Consider the following 19969-nt stretch of genomic DNA (forward strand, 5'->3'; position numbering starts at 1 on the left):
TTACCATATTCTAGCTTTTAATATATATATATTAGGTACATGTTTTTGTTTCAAACGTTACGAGTTTATTACTTTCATAATATACTCTTCGAAACAAACTATATCATTTACGTACACACACACACACACACGTACGTTATATATTATTATTATTTATTTGGACAAGAAATTAAGATAATATTATAATTTATAATTATCATCGAAGCGGCCAAAGTTTTGTTGAAATTGTCGAGAATATTATAATATGCAGGTAGATAGTTATAATATTGTCTTCGTATTTGAGTACAATTTACATGTAAATGATAATATAAGGATGCGGTATAGCATGCGTTTACACGGAACAAAAAAAGAAAATCGTAAATTATATAGTTAAACTTATACGAAACCATAAAACGATGCTACAACTTTATATATTTTTTTTTTCATTCAACAATATAAAAAGTTACTGGTTACAGACGGTATACAGACATCATTCTAGACTATAAATAAATATAGACGAAAACATTATATTTATAAGCAGTCCGTACAACCTATTGTCATCTCAATGCTATCATGTATCATTATATTGTACGCCACCGACCACCAGACTTTTAATTTATAAAAGTGATGTACACGATATTACCGATGTTACTGCATGGATGTAAACAATTTTCTTCTCTTTCCTATAGATATCACTCGTTGACAAACAATGACTTGAAATCGCCACAAAAAATATGTTTTCAAGAAACGAACTATAATACCCGCACTACGAATTTTAGATGTGATTTTTTTTTTTTAGTAACGATTTTAATACTTAAATTTTACATAATATACGTTCATGTAAAGTGTAGTTCACCACAATCATTCATCAAGTATTTTTTGGGACCATATTTTAAGATAAAATTTGCAGCTGGATAATTCTTTAGCAATACAAACGTAATATTTTTCAAATTAGAACCACCCTAATTTTATATTATATATATATGGTACTTAATATACTTAGAAAATTACCTAAATGTTAATGAATTAAAATTAATTAACTATAATACTGATATTATCGTCATAGTATTTTTCCTATGTTTTACTATTATTATTTATTTTTATCATAAGCTATTATTATTATTTATTAGTATATACAATTTCACAGTTCAGAAACTTTTAATTTAAATATATACATTTAGGTAAGTCAACATTTTTAGAACAATTATCTACTTAAACGTGTAGGTACAACGAGTGCAATAAAACAGTTATTCTAAAATGTAAATTACCGTTGGACAATCTAATAAAAAAAAAAAATCATGTATATAAATGAAAAAGATATTGTTGACAATTTGGAGACTATAATATTATAGATAGTAAAATTAATCCGTCAGCCTTTATTTTTTTGCCAATTAAATGCCTAAATTGTGTCTGAAACTGCAGAGAAATCTAAAATATATAGCAATATAATATCTCCATCAGTATAATTCGTGTATCGTAATAACTTACTGGTTTTAGATTCTACAGTGCTTTTGCTCTTTACCTAAAAATTTTAACAATTTCACATAGCAGCCGTATACATTATTTATGCAATTCACGTGGCATGAGTGGTATAAATTGTAATTGCAATTGTATGTCCTCGGCCACGGTTTAACCACTTCTAAAACGTACTTTCTGTTGGAACGCAACTATAACCCACGGCTGAGAACTCCAGTGACCACTGATGGCATTTTGCATATAGCTAGGTCACGGAGTTATGGTCAAACACGTCGTATCGTAATATTTTATAAGACCATATACGTAAGACTGAGGGAGGAACCGTCCTAATATTAATATAATTCTGTCGAAACATAATTACACTGTATCACAATCCATTGGGTACACCGCACTGTCTTTGAATTTAAAATTATAACAACGGTTTTTGATTGGAATTTTTTTTTGTTATATGCGTGATGTGCATATGAATTATTGTTGAGCATTTTTTATTACTTGCTCCAATTAAACATTTTTTAATCAACATCTCGTTTGACGACAGATTACTTAATCTTACTTAATTTTACTTCGTGCATGACTTGCCAGTATAGTGTTGCATTATTAATTCCCATAACTGTATAATAAATTTAGATAGAAATATATGGAATAAATGGAATAACTCCGAGTGAAACTCTGTTTAGCACAATTGTTTAATTCCCTTTTATTAAAAGAAAAACATTATAGCATACCAATTTTAGACTAAAATTAACGTAAAAGGTTTTTCAAAATGTTTAACATTTTTTTAAAACCATAGTTACCGGATATTATGACGTTAAGTATTTTTTGTTGAACTGAAGCTTGTGTCCAATAATATTCCATTAGTAGTGTTCCAAAATAATAACTTTCCACTTTTAACTTTTAATATTTTATTTTTTTGTCGAGTCAAAAATGGCGTATAAATCATTGTGATAACAACCATATATATTTCATAACCACTTAAAATGCAATGTCACGTTGTGAAAAAATACGTTGATTGTTATTGAAAATAAGTTGAAAATAAGATATATATTGTAAATGGATTTCGATTGGAATTTAGGACAAAAACTGTACCCAAAGGGAGGACTAGACGCAATGGGGTGTGGCTATTTTATTCAAAAAAACAAGATAACATTTTCCCAACTGGTCATTTCTCCCATCAAAAAAAATTAAGTTACGTATACCATTTTCCACCAATCATTTTTGATATGTAAATATCTATACACGCTTCATTCCGTAACATTGTTGTCAATAGTTATTTAGTACAACTTACAAAAATGCATTATCAGAACGAAGCAAGTTCTTAACGGCTAATCTTAGAAACTATTCACATATTGTGAAAATTAATAAATTCCTCGAGCACGAAGGTTTTTTTAATTCTTTTTTTCAATTATTTATGCTGCTATAAGGTGTTAAACACGAAAAGCATTTAGAAATTTACATATACAAAAATATACACTTAATACTGACTGTTTATTTATATTCATGCGAAGTAATGAAAGTAATGATTTTACAATGTTTGTGTTTTTTATTTTTAACATACATATAACATACTATTATAGTTTATAAGCATAGTAAAATTTCATAAATACTTAGAAAACGATTAAGTTCATTTCATTTTTTTCAATTTTTATTTTAAATCTTGAACGGACCGATGAATGTATAGATTTTATAATGATATGTTTTTTTCCGTATTCACGATAAGTAAGTAAATAAATTTTAAAATAAGACTTATTTATACAACCAACCTATTCATACTATTTTACGATCGGATGGTATTGGCTCAAAAGTCAAAAGATAATAACAATAATTTGATTTGGTATAAATATATTTAGTAAAAAAATATAAAATATAAATAATATAATAAATGCTATGTTTTCAGTACAAATTAAATTAAGCTACCATAATACTTATCAAGCAATATACTTAGTGGTTTAGCCTGACAGACCGTCTTTGTTCAGAATCGATTTTTTCGTACACAATAATATATTATACCATTGAATTCTAATTAAATATATCCAATATAGTGAGCTCACCGAGCTACTCGACATATATTATACAGCTGACTGATACCCACTTGCCCACCTTTTTGGTTAGAATCGTATATATTTTTCTTTAAATAATAAAACTATATACATCAATTTTGTAAGTATAACAATTATTTATTAATGATACAATTAATTTGATTTGTTTTATCATAAATAAGAATAACATACAGGCAATTAAAAATGTACCTAAAATGTATTGTTTATTTTGATTTTAGTTTATTATATTATAGTTATACATTTGTATAAATTAATATATAATTATATTTTATTACAATAGATTTTAATTTTAATTTATTTCATAGTTAACATTTTCTCTATATACATAAAAATATATAGAACCAAATGCTTGCCCAGAAAATGATATCTATTCAAATTAATAGTAAGTAGGATAAAACATATTTATCTTGACAGTAGAAGAAAAACGGTTTAGATTTAGTTTTTTTTTCTTTTTGAAGCATCACAACTAACCACCAGCCGATTCTCACACAAATCCTCAGGTACTTATCGTTAACACGAGTCATACGATTATTAGCATATATTTAATGTGATCATAAATAATTTGAGGTGTAATAATTGTTAACAACCAGGTATACAAAGATATAATTCACATAGGTATGCTACTTATACCCAGATTGTATGCCTGCCGCTGTCATAAAGGTATACTGTTTTCAAAATATTATAAAACCTTATTTGTTGTTATTTATAAGAATATAAAATAATGCACAATATTATAGTTACTTATTAGTATCTAAATAATATCCCGATAACGTCACTGATTGTAGTTATTAATAAATTATAGAACACTGCGAACATTATTCCGTGCTGCACTTCGTATAATATTGTAATTATCGTATTTTATTTTATAAATATATAATATGTGTAATTAAGAAGAAACGGATTGCGGTATGCAGTAATAATGAACCTAACGTCAGAGGGTCGGAAGGATTTTGTCATCATAACTTACACGATTCCGTGAGCTTCTACTTCACTACTACTCGGTAAAATCTAATAATTCGATGCATGCTAATTATTGTAAATATAGTCGAACTTAATATATTTTTGTATACATATTATATACTTTTTTTTTATTAATGTATACAAAATATCTATTAAAATCGTTACCGACTAAGTATGCGTACAAAATAATTAATTAATATTATATTTTTATCGTTATACGGTTTTATCGAACATAAAATATTATAATATATTATCGTATACGAATACTTCGCGTTATAGTACGATAGTGATTGTATAATAGTGACACGAATAGCGTTCACCGTCCCTATATGGTGGGCAATATGTGTTTATTGTATTGAATCAATAGTTTATTTCCAAAGTTTAGATGTATATAAAATAGTCTAGGAAGGTACTACAATATAAATTACAATGTATCTGGATTTTAAATAATTTTCTAAAATGAAAAAAATTACATAACATTATATTTTCGATTCGATATCTTTCCAAAAATTATTCTTTTTTCAAGTTTAAATTGTACTTATTTACTATTTACCTGTAATTGTAATTTAATAAAGACTACGTCGATTTATACAAATACAAAATTTGGACTTGATTACTGCTGGAACTGTTGCCTGGTAAATCTTCTATAGAATTATTTAAAGGTTAGTATATAATATATATATGCATAGATACACGAGATATACTACAATATATTATGCACGATCTAGACTGGTAATAACGACTATGCGCATGGGCCAGTGATAAATCGAAATGAGTTATAAGTGGCAGCGCGTTGGTGGTATCGAGAACAGTTTGTTGTTGGACCTTTACATTTTTACTCCGGCGCCATCGTGGCGTACCTATGTAAGTCGATATACTCCATCGTACATAAACATTTAAGATATCGTTTAAAGCACGCGCAAACACCGAACGCGTAGACAAATAAACGAATAGCCCGTTTCCGAGGACTTTATCTCACATATATATATATATATATAGTTTAGATTTGAAATCGACAATTTCTTACCTTTGATGGCCTATCCACCGGAATCGTGACACGTGTCTTTGAGATTTATACTCGGATTATACCAGAATTCGTCCAATATTCTAAACTATCCTTACACATAAACATCAGTATAAAAAATACATCTTTTTTAGTGTCTATATATTTTTATTTTTTTTTCAATTACATCATTCAGAAATAAAATATTTCTCTAAACATTTTAATTTATTAATATTAAACATTAGAATATTAGATGATAAATATTTTTTATTTCTATATTTTTTACTTAGAAATATTATTAATACGCATTTAAAATTTATATAAATGTAGTTAAAAGAAAATGTTACAAACTAAACGTTTTAAAGTTTGATTACATAACTGTGCTCCTCAATACTTTTCGACATATTTTAAAAAACACCCATTTTCGACTTACGAATAGAATTTCTTAAAATAACAGTTTATTTGCGTGCAATTTTGCTATGGACATATTTGCGTTTTTTATTTATTATTGTTCATACTAAAAAAAAATATTGAATATTAATGAATAAATAATATTATTTAATAATTAATACTTATAATTTTTTAATTATTGAATAATTATTATGAATACTCATCTACCAAGATAGTTTTTTAATCATTAGAAATTAATTTTACTACACACATAATATTAGGTATATATTGAACATATTGAAATTGAATTATCATTGGTATTGTTATAACTAACAAGTATACAATAACCGGCAATTGATTAATTGTTTATTGAGATTCAGTAAATAAATATAATAACATATTAATAACCTAATGATTTATTTTCATATTTTGTCGAGTTTGTTTTTTCTCACTATAGTTTCGGCTGATATTTATCATTTTTATTAATGTATAGATTTAAAGTAATCTCTACTTTCTATATTAAAGGTTCCTATAATAATACTTTGTATACACCTATATAAGAGGTGATTTTAAAAGCCCTCTTATCTCTTTTTTATGCTTTAAAACATCTATTACATTTTATTTTATATAAAGTTATAGCCGCTAGAAATTGACGGACTACGTGACTATTTTTTTTTACATTGTTTTAGCTTGAAGTTTAAAAATTGATCCAAGTAAAACGCATATTATATTCCAATATATTCTAAATAATGCTAATTTAATGTTCGTAGAATTATATGAATTCTGTCTAATCTTACAATGAACTTATGAACAATATTATACGTGATAATATGATGTGCGTCTTACCTTGACGCACCGCAATCGACTTGTAATCCTCAGGAAACAGGCAAAATATTTTAGCAGACCGGAAATTATTCTGCTCACAAATTTCATATCATATCGATTATAAATAGTATATTATATCTGTAGATATGTAAACCTGTATACAAGAATCATGCCGCTGGGAATTCATCGTAACTATTGCCCAATATGTTTAAATATTACACACTTATATACTCTTTTCAAAATGAGATCGTGACTCGGCGGCCAACTTGTGCGCATGGGTGTGGCTTTACTACACAGCAGGCGTACAGATAGTTGACTCGATGGGGTTGACAAACGAATGTTGTCTGACCTCCGCTCGGCGATAACTGGTCGCCACTGAATCACGATCTCATTTTGAATAGAGTATAGATGATAATATAAAAACAATTTGTTCGAAATTAAACAAAGTAATAATATTAAGTGTTAAAGACAATTTCAGATTCTGAGTGAAGCAATGACTATATTATTTTTACAACGATATGTGTTGTGTGTATGTGCTACGATCAAACTGGTTCAATTTAATTGTTGTGGTTTATTTCAGATATAAATTGGATCTAACTTTACTTAAAACTTATAAAAATTAAAAGTTACTAGTGTTTTTCAAAATAATCGAGAATAACAAACAAAAAATAATTTTTGCGCAAAACCAGTTTTTTTTATGTAACTTGAAAACAAATAGATAAAGAATAACAAACTAACTGTAGAAACTTAAAATTTTCACAAAATGGTAATATGGTAATTTTATTTACATAAAATAATTTTCAACATATTTTAATTACCTACCTAATTTTAAGGTATTTATTATTGCCTACATAAATTAAATTTTTCAATTTTATTTTTTATAAATGCCGCTTAAAAATTTAAAAATTTCTTAACAATATAATACAAGGTTTGAATAATTTGTTAATTTTCTAATATTAAAAAAAGTTCGAAAATTTATGTTCACAATGTTTTTTTAATAATTATTTAAAATTATATTTTTAACAAAATTCATCGAAATCTCAAAATGTTTTAAGTAATTGGGACAAAATAAGATTATTATTACCGTAACTTATAAATCCTATACTAAAAATCAAATTCTGAGTTTCAAAAATATCCCAGTTAACTTCTTTGAAACCATTGTACTCCAATCCTTAGTTCGTTAAGCCAACACATGCAACTGTTGGAAGATTATTCCGTTTTTATCATAATATAATAATATATATAGTGAATTTTTTCTAGTTGACTAGGGTATGACACTGTTCGATTACTCAATTTCCGCTGTTTAATGGATAGTTTCAGTAACCTACTTGCTTACCGCATAGCTGATGATGATTAATTCAATTGAAGTTTCACCGTCGGCGCCCCTGACATATAGTAAATTTGTTTATTTTGGTATACGTCCCGGAAAACGTAAACATAAACGCGTTTAATGTTATTACTATTATATCGTACATACATTCAACTATATACATATGTATACGAAAATATTAACAATCAAAGGCGTATAACAATATGTCCAATGTGCGATGATTAAACATTCATTACCCAAGGGGAACTCTAGAAAGACGCAGCCGACCCCGAGGCAGTATCCACTATCCGCTATGTAACTATTCAAACGCAATAATCTGCAAACCTGGACTCGCGTGCGAATGAACTACAGTCTATAATGTTCAAAACAATATTTAATTTTTATCTTCGTTTTTGGAATAATTTCAATGATTGTCTCGCTATATTATACGTGTAACATATTATCGTATAATAATTAGATAAATTAAATATTTATTATAAAACATACTATTCGTGTACAGATCTCATAAATCTACCTCAATTCTTAATTAATATTAAATAATTTGATATATCTATTTAGTACCTTATAATGTACCTTATTAGTACATTAATATACTACTCATCTATCACCTCTTACTTAAAATTTAAAACGTATATACTACAGGATTTTATGAAATAATTTTAAAAAAATTTAGATTTAAGGTATTTTGTATTCAAGAATACACCAATAAATACTACACATATTATACTGTGTATGTGTATCTCTTATAATACAGAGATCATTATTTCGGATAAATCCTATTTGAAAAATACTAAATGCGGAAAAAAAGTTATTTATGAAGACAATTTACACGATATTTTATTTTTATATCCTATAGAACATCTTTTTCGTATGTGATTAATTATAATATAAAAACGCGATGGAGTAAAACTAATTAAATTGTTATATAACAGTAACACTCTAAATTAAATAAATAACAATAAGACAACTGACAAGTAACAATCAAGTATTATATATATTATGATATTGTATAATACTTTTTCTTTGAACATTTCAACAGTAAATGAATAATTTATAATATAAAAGGAGATTGCATTTATTGGTGCAGAACATTTGACCATTTTAACTGTTCGGTATTCTAAATCAACATAATATTTAGGCATTAAAATAAAAGAAGTAGGTTATACCCTTGTTGAAAATTATTTAAGTCATATATACAATATATGTTACGACGAATGATATAAATGTCGTAAATTACATTATTCATCAATTTTCGTTATCCACCGTACCATATATTATACTATATTACTATAATAATTTATACTAATAATAATGTACTCTAAAAAATTGATTATAATTGTATATTTTACATTCTTATTATGTAAATATATAAATATATTACCCAGTTATTTGTTTCCATATTTTTAAATATGTTTCCATAATGCATCTCTTACGTATGTTATTCAATTAACTTCGTTGTTTATTTTTAATAATTTTTTTACGTTTATATTAAATTTATATCAAATTTTTTATACTATAGATATTAGATACTTTAAAATTATATCTATTTTCACCATTTTAAATATTGTTAACCAACTATACTTTTGAGGTACCTTATAAAGACAGTTGACAGCAGTGAACCTAAAATGCCTATCCATAACGCCGTGTTACCATAATTTTATGATTGATGATATTATTATATGCATTAGAAATTATAAGAATAATCAAAATGTTAACCCACGACAATGCAGTTTGTACAAAGATGTATTTTAAAAGTAAATCATATATTTTTATACTTTGAATAATACCTTTCATTATATAATAACATGATTTGAATATGTTGAAATTGTGGTAAAGATTAAAATTGAAATTAAATTCCTAAACTATCATAATTTCAGGTAAGCTTTTTAATCGATTTAAAAATAAAATACAATAAACATGATAATATTAAATTATAAAAATATTATGTACAATAAATATACAATTGTATATCATCATCAGAAAAGCTGAGCCAATGGATTCACAATTGTATTTGCAATCACTTTTTAGTTGAAACTTTTAAGTAGAAAATAATTTGAATGCGCTTTGTAGTTGCTTTAACATTGATTAATTTAATGCTGCAAAAAGTATTTTAAAACGGTGTGTACATTTAAACATTTATCAAATATTAGGTTTCTAACGAAATATTTATCATTTTTTTGGTAAATCAAAATTTAGCTGCTTTCAAAATTATTTAAATATTTTAATTTATTGATTTTAAATTTTAATTCCTCACTATAACCAAAAAAAGTCGTCTTGTATCGTACCAATTTTAAACATCGGCTTTGATATGATTACTACAGACGATATGACATTTATATTTCGTTATTTTCAAGATTATATAAAATCATCTTTTATACCACTGTAACTTTAAGTATATTAGCTATATTAGCTTTTTCCCAGAGGATTTTATCTCAAATTTTATTGTCTCCGAACAAAAGTACCATTATATCTATAATTTAAAGTTTACATATATACATTAACTGTTACTTACTGATTTCTTAGTATACCTATATAATTAATTTATAAAAGTCGCTCGTTTAATTAAAACACCAAAAATTAATTTTGTGTCACGTGCCTTGGTAACCTAACTGTTTTATTTTAAAATTTAAATTATACTATCGCTGCATCACATTGAAAGTGAAGATTATCAAGATTATCAATGTAGTACTCTTGTTGTAGACCACAACAGCATAATATAAATTCCAGAATCAATATATGTGAAGTAGGTACCTGATAGCTAGAATAATTGATGTAACATAACAGTTATAGACTAAACATCAGTATTAGATTTCCCGTTAATAACCCAACCGTTAAATATTACACACTAAAGCCCTTTTGCACCTATATTAATCCAGCGCTACATGTCAAACTGGGTACAGCATTATTATAATTTACAAATAGTAAAAATCCTAATACAACTTCAAATTCTTAAAAATATGAATTTAATCAATTTAAAATAATCATATTGCACAGCTCTTATATCTAACGAGTGAGTTTGTTGTATTTTCTGGTATAGCTGCGTGAACTAGTATACGATCATTTATCACATTAGTGCTGTGACTGAATATAAAATAACTTGCACACAAATACAGGAGTCCCCAACGTACACAAATATCCTGAATTTTTTTTTTGTTTTTTAATACACTTCTCTCGGTAAAACTTCTCGAAAACTTTATAACCGGCGAGTGGAGTTAAAGTTATTTTAAACATTAAATTTATTTTGAAAAATCGTTTTAACATTATACTATTTACCCGTGTTAAATTATATTCTAATATTATTAGAAAACCCGCGCAGTCTATGCGTGCATATGGCCGGACACGTGTTAAATCAGTATTCCTATAGTTTACCCATGACGCAATTCATTGAGTGTAATCGCGTCATTTGGGTAAAAAAAAAATCGTATTTGTGGATAGTACACGTATGAATGGATTAATTACACGACAGACATAATTCGGTATATCAATCGATTACAAGAAATCAATATAATTTAACATATCAACAAAACATGTCCATGTTTTCCACGACATACTATATAATTCTACATTCGTTTAACTTATGCATATTTATATCACATTGTATACGGAAAATGAGCGAGCGTGCATATGTGTGTGTGTGTGTGTGTGTATATTTATGTATATTTTATACACTATGCGTATAATATACCATACATATTATTATAAATAATAACACGTAATCATGCATATGATATCATTTACACAATAAGATATGCTACTAAAAACACGCGATTAAAAATTGAAATTACACTTACCATGTAGCTAAGTTGAACGCGATCAGCGAGCGAACGGAAATTTTAACAATTTTTCACGTGCTGCACGTGAGCTTTTCGTCATAATAAACGGTTGTAAAATGAAAATAAAAAAAACCAAAATAAAAAATGTGTTAATGTTATCTGAAACTATTGTCATGGCGTGTCGTTTATCATTCTACTTACATATGGATATGATATATTAATATAATACATTATACTGTATTATACGTATATATCATAGGTCATGTTTCGTGAACCTCGTCGTACTCAAACAAATAACTACACTATACAGACGAGTACAACATATTGTGCTTAAATACGTGTCATATTATATAAGATGAAAGTTGGATGGGCTGTAGCAATATTTCCCGGTCACTTCATCGACGAATTATATTTAAAACGTATATGAATTATACATGCGTAAATATTCATCGATAAAACGAACAATACATCTTATTTTTATTGCGGTAGAATGGTTAAGAACTGCGTATATTTGCCATCTCGTTTATAAAAACTATAATAACATTTTAAATCATTCTTGTCGCAGATCTGCAGCGGCCATGCGTATATTAAAGCCTCATTCTCTTAAAAATTATATTATATACACATTATAAATATAAATATTTTATAAATTGTAGACGCGCAGAAAAGTTCTAACCCACTAAATATATTTATTATTATTATAACTCCGATATTATATGGTTGCAGCTTATACGAATAAGAGCGGTTACTCTCCTATAACGTATACCCATCTGATGAACACGTCACTTTAAGCCTTTAACAGGATTGTCGCGAGAGCGCATTTATCCAAAATTGATTTATATAAATATTATGCGTTTAAGCGAACGTGTACATACTTATGAGTTATCGTTTATAGTGTGTAATTTATGTACTATTATAATAAATATTAAGGCAGTGACTGGAAGAAATAGAATATCTCATGTCTTATTAGATTTACAGGTAAAACGTAGGTTCTCGCCTAAATGGGTTGAACATACATATTATTATTATAATAATACATTATAATACAGCACGTAGTGTTTTAAAATGATACACATTTTATACCATAAACGTATTTACTCGCATTACTCGGTGTAAGACTTCTCTTTAATATTAGATTTTTTTATTTTTTTTATTTTTAGGACTTCGAACTGATCTTGGATTCTTCTTTTACCCTTACTGTTTCTATTTAAAATATTCCACTTTATGAAAATACTATGATTATAATATATTCATTACAATAAAACGTTTAGTCACGTTTAATGAAATTCGTTGGTAGAAGCTATAGATAAAAAATTTATAAATACATATTTTAAAAAAAATTACTACGTTTTATTATACACCATTACTACAATCTTTATACATATATTATACATCTACCTATATAGAATTAATTTTACTATTATGGAAATTCATTTAATTCAACAATTTCGAGTCATTATTTCAATACGTCCATAATCGACATCTACGTTGTGACGGTACCCGCTGAACCACCCAAGGATCAAAATATTATATTCTTCGCATATTTTAAAAATATTAACTATTCAGTAATACTATCGATTGGAGGGTGAAAAGAAATTATTAGTGTTCCTTAGATAAAGTTTTAAAATATGATAGTTAAACATCTAATATATTATTTAAAGTAACACACATTTTAATAATAATTAAAATTAAATAATATGTGAATTAACGATAAAGTATAAACTATAAATATATATTTTATAATATAAAAATCCTTTTTTAATGTTTACTAGAATATTACTATTTATTAGTCTGTTTATACAATTTTGTATATAAATGTATACTTACAATGTTGATGTCAGAGTTAGTAAACTACTAAAAACTGGATGGTCTTCAATCATTGCACGGCATGTAAAATTATTCTGAGCGCAACTAGTAAGTCGGCTTAGATTAAAATGGTCAATATTTAATTATTTCCCCATTTTGTGTATTTTGTACATTGCATCATGACGCTGTTTAGGAATGGGGAATTCTCTGGGACGTTTGGGAATTCACAGATATTATTCAGCAACTGCGGAATCAATTATAGTTTACGCATCATAAGGCTAAATAATAGTGTATTTCATTTATTTATTCAAGTTTTTTGTTAAATTTCAATTTAAAAATCACTTGTACTCCTTGAGAATATATATATATATAAATCAGGTTTCAATTTAGATATTTTTTATATTATGTACCTGTGGAATCGATACGTCCCTTTACAATCCTCTGATTTTTTTATTGCATTTATACAAAAAAAAAAATCTAATTATAATTTTATATTAAGCTATACACAATGTGTATTTACTAGTACAATCAGTATATACGATGACAGAAAAAAAGAAAGATTTACATGGCTATTTGGAGTAAGAAGCCACAAATTTGAAATTAGTGACACCTGACAAAAGAAAATAGACTAACATTTACTATAGTAAGTATTAAATAATAATGTAAAACCAACAAATAATTTATAACTGTTAATAATAAATTAATTTAAATTGAATAGAATTTATAAAATATATCAGTATTTTTATTTCTTAAACATATCGAAATGCTTATATGATTTTTGGGACCGTCTTGTCTTTTTATTTAAAATAAAAGGGGATCTATTTGCTAAGTATATTTTATGAATATTTTGTTGGCGTTTCTATAGTATGATATAAAAAAATAATCAACCATCTATTTGTGTTACTTTTTTCCTCATTATTATCTCGTATAACTTACCAGAATCTAAAAATTACTTTAAAAGGTTTAATCAGTAGTTGAATAGTATATACTATATTATAGTCATAAGAGTACTTATTTTGAACAAAATAACTCTTTTGTTCTGTTTATAATATTGATGGTAGGTCTTTATCGAATGAATATTATGCTATACTATAATAAAATTGTATAATATACAAATACTTTGTAATTATTGAAATATATAGAATAATATATGGCTATATTTAAGTAAAAAATAAATAAATAAAGAAACGTGACTGCCTATAGAAAAATACTTAATTTTTCAAATTTTTCGGAAAATTTCTTCTTGAAATTGTTTTTGGAGATTCATGAGAGTGTAAACTTGCAAACTTGCAAACTTTAATGTCGTTTTACTGAGTTGTTTATAAAAAACTATACGCCCAAAAAAAAAAAATACTTTTTAAAAATAGATACATACTACCTATATGTACTTGTAGCCATTTTACAATATATTACATAGTTTTAAGTTTTTTTCACTATTTGATCAATGATGCTAACAAAAGAAAAGTAATTACGAAACCATTAGACGTTTGCTTAGTTTTGAATTCAAAGCACCTATGCATACGTTACAACAATGGGGCAAACCAATCAAATTTTCGTGATCAATACTAATGGTTTCTCTAGCTTAATTGTTGTGTTTTCTATAAGGTTTTCGTGACAATAGAAAATGGTCAGTCGTTTGAAGTCCATTACTGGAGTCACTAATTGATATGACTGTAGATTTTATCATGTTTATAGTCGTATGTTATATTCAAGAATCCACTTTATGAGTATAGTGAGTACAATATGACTATATTTACTTAAGACTTGTATCTAGAATTATTAAGTACTTATAAATTGTTCAATTTTTGTTGAGAGTATATAGACCAGAGGTGGCGAACTTACGGCACCACGCGTGTCAAAGGTGACACGTTGATCAAATTTCAATGGCACGTGAGAAAATTGAAATCATTAAAAATGTATTATGCTATTTATAAAGTTTTGATTATAACTGTTATAAGAAATTCAAAGAAACAAATTATATACATTTTAAAAATCAAAATTACAAAAACAAGGTGTGCATACTTAATAAAATAATATATAATAAATCACTAACTTTATTTTTAATTTTTATCCTTAGAAAATTTAATTTCCTTTGAGCACGTAAAAAATTTTCAAAACCTTGATTGGGAAAATTTGGCACTTGACCCCAAAAACGTTCGTCACCCCTGGTATAGACGATTTAATTTGATAACATTAAGCTGATGATAAATCTTTGAAATAATTCAGGAAATTTGTTAAAAAATAAATTGAATGTAAAAATAATTTTTGATTGTAAAGGTTAACTAAATTATTTATTATGTATATAAATTAACTATTTTAATGAGTATTGTTTAATTACATCAAAAATATTTCATTAGATTTTTTTTTTAAATTTTGTAGTTTACTTTTATTTTATTAATTCATGGATTAGAACCCAATCACATGAAATTATTAATTTTATACAATGTGTTCCAAAAGTCAAGTGTCACCCTTAACATCTCCGTAGAAAATACGGTTTTTTTTTACAGTAATAAGTTCAGATTGAATGACATAAAATTCAATTTTTTTTTTTAAATTCAAAAATTATCAAAACAATTTTTAATGCAATTATTTTTAAGATAGCCATTTTGTTGATCATATTTTTTAACAGTTCAAAAAAAAAAAAAATATTTATAAAAATTGAATAATAATTTACGAAGTTAGAGACAATAAATATTGAACTAAGATAATATGAAAAAAATCAATTAGTACATAATTTTCAATAGACATAATTCTATTAATAAGAACATCTTTTGCTATTTATGCCTTTTTATATAGAATATATTAGAAAATTTAGTTTTATATTCAGGAAAAAAAAATCAAATAAATCTAAGTTTTAGATTACAGATCAGATTACAGATCCATTAGAAGTTTAAACAAAAATACTAAATATTTTTTTTTCTATTAATTATCCCTTATTTATTATTAAATATATATAATAATAGTTGATGATAAGAATGAGGTACATGAAAATGTTACATTGGTTAAAATTGTAAGCCATAATACGAAGAAAAGAATTTTGAACATTTTCTAAGCATTTAATATGTGAATTCAAGTTGAAACCAAACAACTAAATTATATTTAATTTTAATCTGACTAATGACACAAATAAAGTGTTAGTATATTATGTTTTGTGAAGTCTTTACAATTTCTAGCAATAAAGCTTAATATTAAAAAAGGTTTATTGTTATTATATATGTATAGAAAGTACTTATGTAGAAGTAGTACTATGTAGAAAAATTCGATTCGAAGCTATGAAAATACACTTAGGCCACAAAAATTGTATACGCAAAATAACAGGAGATTGTAAATATTGTAGTTGTGGTGTAGTATGTGTGCCTCGAGAAATTCAAAGCTTTGCATTTTTCAAAACATAATGGTCATTACTTATTTATAATATATATTATGTAGATAGACAGCTTAATAGCTATTTTATATTATTATCATTATATAAAAACATACTATATATCTACATTATGCAGTGAATAAATCAAATTTTAAAATTTAATTTATTTATAATGTTTTTTAATCAAAGACTTGGGAAAAATATATAGGTGTTTAGTTGGCCCTCGGGAAAATGTGTATATGTTTAGCATTTAGTGCACCGTTTTATTTTTTCTACAATCCCCCAAGCCGATTTTATATTACTATACAGTTTACATTGAAAACAGGAAGAACGACAAAGATTTTCATTCGATCTCAATAAACAAAGAGTTATAAATAATTTATATAATATATATAAATATATTAATGTTTTTATATATGTTTTAAGTTAAACAGATGTCAGACTTAAAGTGCGTACAGAACCGTGTTTCTTGTTATATCACATTATAATATTATAAACTAAAAAATAAGATTCATTTTTAATACCCACAATTACCAAAAGATAAAAACAAGTAAGTAAACATTTTTACCTAAGCAAACATATACAACATAATATGTGTAATTAAGTAAATAAAGAAGAAACAAAAAACAAACATACACAACCAGATATTCATTTCGTCACAGCAATAATGACAGTCTCTAGAAAATAACAATATATTAAACCCATAAGAACAAATACATTTTTTTATAAATAATAATGGTAATATTTATCATAATTTACGCTTGATAGTTAGTGATATCCTAAACAGTTAAAATGCACAATAAATAATGAGACAAAATCTATTTTTATGTTATAATACAATACTATAATTTATTTACCTCATAAAAAAATATATTTATATTACCTAATGTAAATATTTAAAATAACATTGATATTGAAAGTTTAAAAATTATAATATAAGTACTTTTACTTCAACAGCATATATATGCATATAAATGCATATTATGCATGTAAATTGCAACAAAAACAATTTAACAATTTATATTGTTTTTTGTTTTAAACGTTTTATTTTTATAAGTATACTTATACTTAAAAAATATGTATGCATAATGTATATTGATTTGAAATTATTTTATAACATACCTATAGTTAATTAATAACATTTGTCATTTCTTTATGTTACACCGTATTTACCTACAGTATAATTTATATTATTAAAAAAACTTTATATATATATAATATATAGTGTGTGTTTACAAAATATTAAATACTTTTCGTTATAGTTAAGTTAATTATGCTGCGTAGGTTATATGTATATATTTTGCCATTAGAAAGGTTTATATAAAATAAGGTTAATACATAAGTTATTATCTTATATTTATGTCTTAAGTTAAACTGCTTAGAATTTTCAATTGTGTATTCATTTTCATAATAGTTCATAAATAATATGTATTCATGAAAATAACTATATTAGGATAAGAGCCAACATTGAATATAGTAATTTATAAAGTTTATAATTAAATATATATATAATATAAATATATATATATATATATTATATAAGTATATTAATTATTTCAGTGATGTTTATATAGCCAATACCATAAAAAAAAATACTTAAAAAACTTAAGTATATTTTTTAATTTCGGAAAGGGGGTAAGCTTCTTTTTTCCAAATATCATGATTTCATTTTGAATTTTCTTATAACTATTTGCGTTTTTTTTTTATCAATCGATTTAATTATACAATACTATTTTTAAGCAAGATGTATTATTTAAAAAATGTATAAGAAAAACTTGAAATAAAATATTTTAAATTATAATTACAAAAGATGATGTATAGTAAATACCTAAATTATTTTAGTACACTAATCACGGTGAAGAATACAGCTGTAGTGTCGAATCTTTATTATAATTTGGAAAAAATGATGAACTGTTAAATTCGAAAAACATTAACTAGTGGAAATTGGTTTAAAAAAATTATTTTTTTTATAATAGAAATATTGTAAATTTTATTTTAATTTTAATGTTTTTTAGAGAAAAATTAACTTTAAAATCAAAACTAACATTCATTTGAAAAACGAAATAAATAATTTGAAAGGGTTAGTAATACTAAATATAAATAATACATTTTTTCAAATTTCTAATAAAAAAGAATAACCTTGCAATACACACCTATAAAGTCAATTTGTTATCCAAGCTAAATTTTTATGTTTAATTATAAACATATAAATCAGTAACTAACCTTATTATCCGGTAATTTATCTGGTAAATTTATGAATATATTAGTTTGTCTTATTTCTTATAAGTGATAATAATATATGAAAAGTCATCAATGGCGTCGCTACGTCTCTGTAGACCTAAGGCGGAAATATTTTGAGAGGCCCCCAGACAACGATAAATCATAAACAACTGTTTTAAAAATAAAATCAAGGAAGAAATATAATACAATGTATAAGTCATGAAACTCTGAAAGGGTCAAGTATTTAGGAAAACTTTAAAAATAAAATAATAAGCTAAGGAAAGTTTTAAAAATACCAATTAATATTTAATTTTTATAATTAAATTATATGTTTTAAATAGGTACTATAATTATTACAAGCAATTATTATTATATATCCCAGAATTTCTTAATTTACTAGGCTGACCATAAATAACTCGTAGACACTCGTATTTTGATGCAACTGATAACGCCAATAAATGTTTTTTTCACTTTTAAATATGTTGTTTTATATCTGAACGACTGAACGTCTACTATGTTTTATAAAAAATACTGAATGACATATTTTACAAAATATCTTTTATAAAAAGAAAATCGAATTATAAATTTAGAGTGAGTATTTTTTTGCATTTTGAGAACAAATTATAACCGAATCGTACAATTAATTACACTACTACGCCAACGTCACGCTATATTACAGACTCGACACACGTGTATAAATATTAATAATAATAAATAATATTTAAAGTTTTATATAAATATAAAACTGTTGTGGATATTGGTTAGTATGTTGGTAATTAAGACATT

The sequence above is a fragment of the Rhopalosiphum padi genome, chromosome 1 (assembly GCF_020882245.1).
Source record: "Rhopalosiphum padi isolate XX-2018 chromosome 1, ASM2088224v1, whole genome shotgun sequence".
Classification (NCBI taxonomy): Eukaryota; Metazoa; Arthropoda; class Insecta; order Hemiptera; family Aphididae; genus Rhopalosiphum; species Rhopalosiphum padi.